This window comes from Molothrus aeneus, chromosome 5 (genome assembly GCF_037042795.1).
Source record: "Molothrus aeneus isolate 106 chromosome 5, BPBGC_Maene_1.0, whole genome shotgun sequence".
Lineage (NCBI taxonomy): Eukaryota > Metazoa > Chordata > Aves > Passeriformes > Icteridae > Molothrus > Molothrus aeneus.
In genome coordinates this window covers 28,954,773-28,965,289 of record NC_089650.1, presented here as the reverse complement: position 1 = coordinate 28,965,289, position 10,517 = coordinate 28,954,773, and positions in this window count along the sequence as shown.

Below are 10,517 nucleotides of genomic sequence, written 5' to 3'. Positions count from 1 at the left end.
TTTTTAAGGCCTTTTATTTTGCAAAGATAAATGGTAACTTTTTAATATACAGTTTACTAAATTAAAAATTGGAGTGACAATATTCACTGACAAGCCTTTTATGTTCATAAAACACTTAGTCTGCGTAAGTTAATATACCCAACATAAATTAAGGTATAAAGTATGCCAAAACGTTGCTGTTTTCATTACATAACATTGCAATGTGTAATAAGGTGAGGTCTTACTGTATTCAACATATTTTTCTCAGAATTGTAGTGTTCAAAGTACAGTATTTCTGACCAAATACAGAAAAACGTGCAAGGTACAACTTCTGTTCAAGCTAGATAAGGTGAAGCAACCAACACCACCATGCCTTGGTGTTCATCATCACATCTTGGAGTGTGTAAGGTCAGAGGTAGCACAGATGATACGTGGTGGATATTTATGACACGAATTTTTCAAGCCCTACTCTGCAAGCAGTTTTATGGGGGGTTTTGTGTCTTTGGGGGATTTTCTTTTAGTTCTTTCTTTTTCATTTCGGGTTTTTTTTTCCTTTTTTTCCCCACTTTTCTTCGTGTCCCCCACACCTACCCCCTGATGCAGTAATTCCCATTTAGGACAAGAACAGATTCTTAAAAGTAAGTTTCTCTGTCAGTCTGTTCTGATGTTGAAGTGACTGTGAGTCAGTGACAGTCCAGCAAAATTTACATCACAGAACCCTGAAACTGCATTCCTGGACGCGCTGCTGCCTTTGCAGTGCTTCAGACTTCTTCCAAGCTCGCTAGCCTCATCTCCTCGACCCTTTTTTCTGTTCCCTGAAGATCTCTTAAGATCCTTGAAGATCCTTACGATCCTCCTTTAAAGAGGAAGGACTTCGTATGAACGAGCTCTTTTAAAAGATCTTCCTTGTATGTACGAAGCTTGAGACTCGGGGAAGTAGGAAAGCATTCATTTGAAACAGAGAAGAAAAGGACAAGGTGCATTTATGTGTTGAAACGTTGATGGGTGTTACTCCCCAAAGCAAAGTGAAGAGCTTTCTACGAGCTCGTAGATCCCTGAACTGTCTTTTCCTGTGCAACTTACCTGAAGGTGTGCTCAGGAGTTCTTTAAACCCTCGGTTGTTTCAACCGGGGCATCAGGAAAAACACCTGCAGCAACAGGGGAAAAAAAAAAACAACAGAACAACAAAGCTCCCCTAAAGGCATAGCCTGAATCTTAACGAGGTGCTAATGTCAGATCACCACACCTCAATGACAATAGCCTGTGAGGATATGTTTCTCGCTGAATAAAGGGCAGGTTTACCTACTTCAATCACAGTACCGGTGCTGATCCAAAAGATAATTGTTCAAAGGCATTTAGGCATTTCGTGCTTTAACAGATATACAAATAGCCAGTGTATAGCATTGACATTGTTTTGGTGCTGGGTGAGGTAGTGTTACATTTTGACTAAGTAAATCGTTATCTTTAATTATTAATAATCCTATTATTCGCACATGCATTCATAAAAGGTGTGTCCACTGTAAACAGTGTTTACGTTTTTAAAAACCTTGCCACAGATGGCATCCAAATCTGGCCTCGGACGCATGGCTTCAAAACTGTGTCTTGGTCTTCCATTACAATCGTTAAAAGCACTATGAGGAATATATTGGTTTAATATCTCTTTGATTTTAATTTCGGATTCTCATGATAATAGCAATGTATGTATACATACTGAAAATCCTTTTATTAGCACTCATGGAAGCCAGACTGATATTGTGGGATACTTTGCAATCTTAATATGCTTTTCTTTTGTCAGAAAAACACATATGAAAAGTAGCTATTACCACATGGCCCCAAAAAAGCAGGAATGGAACTCTTGATTATATTATAAAATATTGAGTTGCCTGATGTTACATATGAGTTCCAAGCAGTTTGTACTTTGCTTTATTAGCTGGAGAAAAAAAAAACCAAAACAGCCAAACAAACCAATTTCCAGCAGCTGGGGGTTTTAATGTTTTGTTTATTTTTTTCTACAGTCATAAGTGAAAAATTAACTAATTTTTTATAGCAGTTGTGAAATAGTTGTGTTTGAATATTAATCTGTGTCAGTCGCTGCAGGTTTTAGAGCCTGTGTGAGAAATATATATCTATACGTTCATATACACTTTCATACCTACTTTTGAATATACTTTCATATATCTATATCTATATAGATATGAGATTGGGATGTCAGCTGGTCACGGATGCAGATGTGGTTAAATAGGAATGCGACACCTCTCTTTTCACACAAAGTCAGAAAAATATGCCAAGTGTAGGGGAGGAGGCAGGTATGGCCTGCAAGTAACAGTGTACATTAAGTAAAGTAGGGTTGGGTCTTGTGGACATGTGGACAACTGCTCTCCTGGTTTTCAAGGCAGATGATGGACAAGAGAATGCCGACCACATGTCCTTGGCTACATCCTGAAGGCACTTTCTGGTGCCAAGTTGTGCTGAAGGTTTGTTAGCAATAAAATACCCGTTGGAGAGATGTTCATGAAGTTCCATGACGTCAAATGAACAGAGACTGGATTTCTGAAGAGATTTTTACTGGAAATATTGACTAACTTCGCCAGGCTGACCAGCCTTACAAGGACTGGAAGTTGAAATTAATGACGCTATGAGCTACACTGTTATTTACAGGTCATTTAGACAAGTGAATTGTCCTTTATGGTCACTTTCTCCGTTATTTTGGTGACAGATGCAGACACAACAGCTTAGTACCTAACTAGCTGCCAAAGACTAGCATTTGTTCCTCCCCTGGTCTTCATTCCAATGTTAAATACATTTGTTTAGAGTTAGTAACCTTTTCTTAATTTCATAGTTGATTGATTGCTACTTTATAGCACTTCTTTTTTTCGTTAAACATTAAATAAGCCAAATACCTAGGAAGATATAAAATTACTTCTGACTGAGATGCAATAGCTAAGAGCTTGATAGCTCTTTAGCAATAAAGCAGGTAAGAGCATTTTATGTGGGTAACAACAAATGCCGATTCACAAAATTAAGTGATAAAAACCATGTTTGTAAGAACGTAGCTGAGAATCGGGTTCTCTTTATTCCTAACTTACTCATTTGTTAAATTACGCTTATACAAAGAAACCAGAGGTTAGCAATTTATTTTTTTTTACGAGGCACTACTTCAATCCTGAATGCAAATAAGCACCACCAAATAGTTGTGCCGCAGCCAAGGTGTTCCACATATATCCTGAGATGGAAGACAGCTTTTGAGGAGAGAGTGCTATAACTAGTTGAATTCTAATACAAGATAAATGCCTCTGTTTCAAATGGGCACAATTTTCTAGGCTTGTGAGCCGTGATCTGAAAAAAAAAAAAAAAAAAAAAAGGAAAGTACACAAATAAAATGGGCTGTATATTCCTGCTACATTCATCAGATGAGAGCTGTCCCGTCCAAATAGTGTGGGTTTTGTCACCATTTCCGGGTAGGGAAGGTTCGAAAGGTTGTTCATTGAAAGTTCACAGGTCAGCCGTAGGCTTGGCTCGTTTGTCTAATACCTTGCTGTTCGTGCGATTGAATACACTTCTCCACAGTTTTTCTTTAAACGATGGTGTCCTGTACATGAGAAAAGAAGGATTGTTGCGGGATTAGGAAAGCACGGCTAGGAGATAAGAGAACAAAAATATCGGCCTCGCAGTCTCTAGAAGTGGCAGTTTCTGGTGGCTTTTCTCTTGCCTCGCGGGTTTTTTTCTAATTTGCAGGTTCTGTGAGAGGTGCGGCTGCGGCCGGTGCCAGCTCGGCGCGGCCCCGCTCCGGAGCGACAGCGAGGGGCTGTGTCCGGGAAACCGGCACGGATCCTGGCTCCCGTTCCGCGAGCCACAGCTTCATTTCCCAGCCCGCCTCCAGACCCATGGATTTCTATGCGACATCTGGCCGAAAATAATTTTTTTTAAAGCATCAAACAAACAAAGCAAAAACAATAGCAAAGAGCTGCATTTTACACAGCCCCTTCAGGTTTGTGCCGTTTGCATTCGTATTTAATTTCAGGTAATGACTCGGGAAGTTGTTCCCTTTCATGTAATGTGCAGTCTGGCCGTGTGCCGGGTTAAGCTCAGAGCTTCGGGCAGGGCGATGTGGGAAGGACTTGTCCCTGCTCAGGAGAGATGCGCTGGCTGTGGTGGCAAATGGTCGAAGTGGGGGGGACCTGCTTTCACCTGGTGGGCACCGCTTGTCCTGCGAACAGAAGGCGAGGCAAAGATTCAAGCTTACGCAGTTTTGCTCTACCTGATTTCTTGATAGCATTAAACATTTTGTGCCTTGCCACAGCACAAATGCAGAAAGAAATAAGAGAATGTCCTGCTGGGTCATGTCATCTCGCTGCCCATTGCTGTCTGATACGGTCTAGAAAGAGCCAGCACGCAAACGGACTAGGAAAAATGTCTCTCATGGTGACTGACGTATGCCGGGTATGGGTTTTGTCAGGAAAAGGGAAATATTTCGAGGCAATTTGTAATACAGTGGATTAATTTGGATTGCCCAGGGTAGAAACAAAAAGAAGACTGTCTCTAACCAAAGGCTGGGGGCTGGCCTTATTGGCCAATATCAATATTTGTGTGGAAAGCTTAAAATATGATGTTTTTGCAAGAGTTGAAGTTTTAAGGGTGGGGGGGGGTAGAGGGGGGGGAGAAGGAGGAGAAGGAGGCCCGTGGATGAAATATTAGCAGCATATCGGTTAACCACTAAGTTCTTTTTTGTATCCATCTAGCCGTTTCTGGTAAGAAGGGCAGAGAGTCTAAAGGCTCGGGGATAGATGCTCCTTAGTGCAGGCTAGCGTTTCAAAAGATACAGGCAGCTCTCAGCAAATGACAAAATAAGGCTGAGACTGTACAGAGGCGGTGCTGAAAGACCGGAATAAAATTTCTCTGTGGCTTTCAGCATCGCTGAATTATACATTTTTAATCTCATCTAGCACACATCGCATTGGAGGAAAAAAAATGCAAAAAAAGCAAGGGTTCTTTCAAACGAGGTAGCCTCGAGAACCGGCAGTCCTTGTCAAAGCAGCTCAATGCATCCATTTGTTACTACCTCCAACTTGAACAGGGATCTATTTCTTAGACCCTGCCCCTTCTGTCTCACACCTTCCTTTACCTTCGTGCTTAGAAACCACAATGTCGACCCATATTTCATGGCTTAGAAGAAATCAATTCATCTGAGATGACAAGGCAGCCCCCCACACATTCTCCAGGCCTCTCGATACATTCAGAGCCTCGGGTCGCTCCGGTAATGTAGCCCTTATATTTTCGGAATTGTCGCAGTACCAAACTGCCGTCAGGGAAGGCTGGGTAACTTGCAAAGGACTTGCTTTCCTTTTTATCTGCTCCCTTGCATAGGTACGCTAATGCTCAGTGCCCTACAGCCCAGCGTGGGTTCGCGATGGGAGAGGGAAAGGGGTAATTTAGAATTGTTCACTACAAACTCGCTCTCAGCTCCTTTGGGGGACGGCCCGCTCCTTGGGAATAAATTCCAGGGGTAAGGGTGGCAGGAGAAGCAAAGGTTCACCACCCGTAAAAGCCTAATAACGTGCTTTTTCACGTCTAGATTTTTCTTCTAAGGCGTCTGTTTCTGTGATGTGAAGAACGGTGTTTGTCTTTTGCGTTGGGAATATGTCTATAATTTGTTGGAAAGCTTGGCAGAGGGGGAAGGGATGAGGATTTGGCTTCTGAAGAGCCGCTCCGGCTGCTGGAGCGCAGCTCGGCCGAAGCTGCCAGAAGCTTTGTCCCCCGGTAAGGGCGGGGGCACAGCCGCCTCCTCCGGGCTGCGGACAGAGCGGCTCTGTGCTTGCCTCACCTAACATCCCGAGCAGAAGCCAGATCCTACTCATAGTCGAAGTGCGGCGGCGGGGGAGAGTGGAGGGGAATAAATACGTGTATCGGACCTGAGAAGCATCTTTAGGAGCAAATCTCTTCTTTATGGTGGTGCCAAACTGCACGGGGCTTTGAGTCCCACGACCCAACTTTCAAATCCTTTCTAAACTTGATAAAGGGCTACAATAGCAGTCCGATGAAGCATAGATTAAATTCGTGTAGGATTTGTTTTTATAACACATATGTAAGTAGGATTCATTATAATTTGAGCTAGATCAAGATAAGAGATTAATGCTTTTATAGAGCATCTCTGCTGAGATTTTCTATGGGGCTAAGATTAAATCAACACACTAAATATTATCTCATTCCATTTTGCGTTAAAAAAAAGAATAAAGTTTAAGAAGCGTCACTACCTGTTGCAAGAAGAAAATTGTCGAGGTTTGTCCAGCCCTGACAGCAATCAGCAATCCTGCTTCCCTAACGGGGTAATTTTCCCATTCACCAAATTTCTTGCCTGTCCCCTGAATATGCACATGGAATCTTTATTTTGTCTGTGCAGGTGTCATACGGGGTATCTCCCTAACAGCTGAGCGGGGTATCTCCCTACTGTCAAAGCGCCAGGCTGCAGGAACCGTGAAATGCTTGCTGTCGTTGCGTTCGGGCTGTTGTCTGGACTGGACCTGGAAGGGTCTGAACCTCGAGCCTGGCTGGGAGAGTGGGAAAGGCTCCAGGCTCGGGCCCAGCCTAATGAGAGGCAGCACCACGTTCCCTGCGCGATCTCAGCGGGGCTCAATAGACCCGTCTGCTGCACACGCAGAATTAGGGTTACCGAGTAGAAGTGCTGTCGATTTGCTCCTACACTTTCGCTGATCTCTGATCCTACAGATCCCAGGTTTCTGGTAAAGTCACTCCAAACAGTGTCAATTAAACATTTCCTCTCCGAAAAGAAAATCTTAAAGCTATCGACGTACACCAGAACCGATTTGTGTTTGCTCAGGTGAACAAAACCTGCTTGTTAGGAAGAAAGTTCGTTAAAGGGGGCTTGGATTGGGACCTTTTGCAGCCTGGCTGCGGAAATCCGAAACACAATCTTCATTTTCAGGGATTAAAATAAAAATAGTGATGCTTCACATACACCCACCCCCCCCTCCCCCAAAGGAAAAAAAAAAACACAAACAAACAAAAAAAAAAAAGAAAAAGAAAAAAAAAGAAAAACAAACCCAACAAAAAATACAAAACAAACAAACAAACAAACAAAAAAACCAAATGAAGAAATCCAACAATCCCCCAAACTCAATTTCTTTCAGTGTTCTTTGAGAAGCAAGGCACTCCTTCTTGCTGGCAATAAGAATATTTCACATGATTCTTCCCGCAAACAGGATGTCTGGAAAATTATTACTCAGCCAAGCTAGGTTTTGGATTGTAACTTGCGATTCGCTGCATTCCACAGGGAGAGAGATATGGAGGGAGTCGCAGAGTGTCTTTTTTTTACACCTTTTTTTTGCTTCTGCACACCAGTGGCACGACCGAGTGGCCGAGATCGAGAGGCTAATTTCTCAGAGGGTATCTCTGGAGCCTACGCCCATCTCATACAATAAAAGTTCCGTGTCTAAACATGAAATGAGCTCCTAGGTAAAGCCTCAGCAAAGAAAACAGAAGGCTTGTGGAAATGCTGAACCATTTGAGCACCTGTTTTTCAAGACAGACAGTTCTCTTCGTGTTTCACACACCCTCCCCCCTCCACCCCCCATCCCCCCCCGGCGTCTATTGGGGTGTTTGATCCCATTCAAGAAAACATAAACACTTCCCTTCTTCACCTATAACCATCCCTCAGCCGCCCCTCACTGCGGGGCCAGCCCTCCCGCGGGAACACCCAGCCCATATCTTCCTAGCTTCACTGTCCATTTTCCCAGACAGCTGGAGTGTGCGGATGTGAAAGGAATTGAATAATACCCCCAAAATTCGTTTAGCCGAGTCTCAGGTAGCGCGAATTTCTTCCCGTTCAATCCTTACATAAATTTCGTGCTTTAACTCTTCTGGAGGGAAGAGAAGTGTTGGTGTAAAAAAATTAAACAATAAAAATCTTCCATAGTTAAAACCCGATATTAGAAATGGGGAGATGGGACGGGAGGGGATAGGGATTCCTGGACATTTGAAAGGGAGATCATCGCCCGTATTGCTGCCGTTCTCACTTTATTTAAACAAACGCAGGGGTGTGAGGAGATGCCTTCAGTACCCAGTAGCCCTGTTTCGGCTGGAAACTGCCATCAGGAGCAGCAGCGGCTGCGGACCCAGAAACGGAGGTCCGAACCGCAGTCGCACATTTCTTTTCCCAAATTCTTTGGCTGTTCGGCAGAGAGACGTTGGAAACGTATGCGGGATCCTCGTTCCTACGCTTGGTCTGTAACTTCTGATCTCAGGAAGGGAAGGAATTCCAGGACGGCGGGGGTGAGGCAGCCTGGCGTGCCCGCAGGAGAGCCCAGCGGTACCGCGCAGGGTCCCGCGGTGTGCGCGCCCGGCTCGTCCCAGTGGACAGGCTGCCCCCAAGGAGCTCCCATGCGCTGCAGGGGCGAGCTCCTTCACACCACCTCTGGCCACGAAACGTCTCTCCATCACACATAACACCCTTTCACAGAAGGTTTGGGAGATACTCCATCTCTGGAAACACAGCGGCACATCTGCATGCAGCTCTTAATAACGGGGCTGCCTGGCGGAGGGAGTAGGTCCCTGAAGAAAGATGCTTTTCAAAGCGGTCTCACCTCAGCACAGAATTTGTTTTCCCTTTGCCGCCTTCTCCCCCGGGATCTGTCCAACCCCTCTCAAATGGTTTTAGCCCGCTGAAGTCAGCTTTCTGTTTTCAAGCTTTTAAGGAGAACGAATGCCATACGTGGCGCCAATTCTCCCCTAGGTTACATCTCTCCTTCCCTTTGAAGTCCGCTGGGTTGCACAGAGGTAAATGAGAGTCGAATTTGGTCCCTGGAGCTAACAGTGATGTGGAATCACTCTGATTTTTATTTATTTATTTATTTATTTATTTATTGTTTCCTGTTGAGGAAGGATGGATTTTAAAACTCGGTTAGATCTGGTATCGCGCTCTATATTTAATACTCAGATATTGCAAATATATATATTCATATATATAAATGTCGGCGCTAATCTCGGCGGGGAGAGCTTCGCAAAGACGGGGCGATAAGGGAGAGGAGTCCCCGCTGCGGGGAAGATGCTGCAGGAGGGTGGTGTTTTCTCACAGGAGCGGGGGTGAAGAGCACAGAGGACGCCGCAGCCCGTCCCCATCTCGGTCCCTAGGCGAGGACAGCGCTTCCACGGCCCCGCGGGTCAGCCGCCGCTGCCGCCGCCGCCGGGGTGGCCCGATCCGCCCGGGAGGGAAGGGGTGGAAGGGCTGCCGGGGTGCGGAGAGCTCGGTGGGGAGCGAGGACTGCCGCCGCCGAGGCGGCTCCGCGCCGCCAGCGGGACGCGCGCATCCCCGCGGAGGCAACCGCGCTCCCTCCAGCCTAGAAAGAGCCCTGCTGCTGCTGGCAGCTCCTGGGCGGTTTGCCTTCATAGGAGATGCTCCTTGTCCTCGGCTTTCCTGGAGTTTAATAGTGGTCTTTAAAGAGGGACATTTATTGGCATAAAAGTCGATTGCAGTCTGCAAAAACTTTGCATGTGTCTTTCATTTAAAAGACATCCAGAGCTCCATTTTTTTCCCTCTCCCTCTCTCTGTCTCTCTTCCCCCCCTCTCCCCCCCCCCCCCCCCCGCTTTTTTTTCCTCCCCTTCCCCAAGGCATTTAGTCCTTTTTAGGCACAGTGATAAACACGCTGCCGAAATGCCAGCACACGGCGATGCGGGGGCAGAGAGAGGATCCGGAGGGTCTGGAGCAGGCGTTGTTCCAGAAGGTGCAAGGAGGAGACGTGTCGTTTTTCATGAGAAACCCGGGGACGGGAGCTGCCCTTGGAGCGGCCCCTGGGGCAGGCTGCAGCCTCTGTCCCGGGGCAGGCTGCGAGCCGGCCCGGCCGCACCTGGCCGCGGGCGCCGCTCGTCCTCCGCGCCGCTTCAATTCCTCTTCTCCCGGGTCTTAGGGAAACCGCTTCCACTTCTCCCTCCCCGCCAAAGCGACACCCCCACGCCACAAAAAACCCCGTCCCACCCCAAGTCCCCGAGCACCACCTCTGCGCTCTGTCGCGACCGGGCTCCGCGCCCCTCGCAGCCCCAGCTCGGTGGTGGCGGCAGGTAACGCTGGGAACTGGGACGGAGGGGTAGGGGCAGCAGCCCTGTCCTGACAGATAACAGGGAAGGGCAGATTGTGCGTGTGGCGGACGGTGACCACAGCTGCTCGACAGTGGGAGCTGAAAAAACATCCCTCTACCCCTTTCTCCGGGAAAATACCAAGTTAGAGACCAGCTGAAGAAGGAAGGGAAGCTGCCTGCCGGGAAATATGCTGGACCCGAATTGGCCTTCCCTTCACCTTTGACTGGGTTCACAGGAAAGGTCTCTAAGCTGCTCCGCAGCCCCGGCCGGCCAGTGTTGTACCGGTGCTTCAGCCGCCCATTAAAGCCTCTCTTCTTCTCCCCTCCCCGCCCCAGCGGGGGAAGGGCCCACCGAATTGGGTTCTAAAACAGCCTCAGTAGAAAAGACAAGCGCGGGGCCACGATGCTGAAATCTTCCTCTGAAGGGATTGCAGTCTCGGGTTTGCTTTACT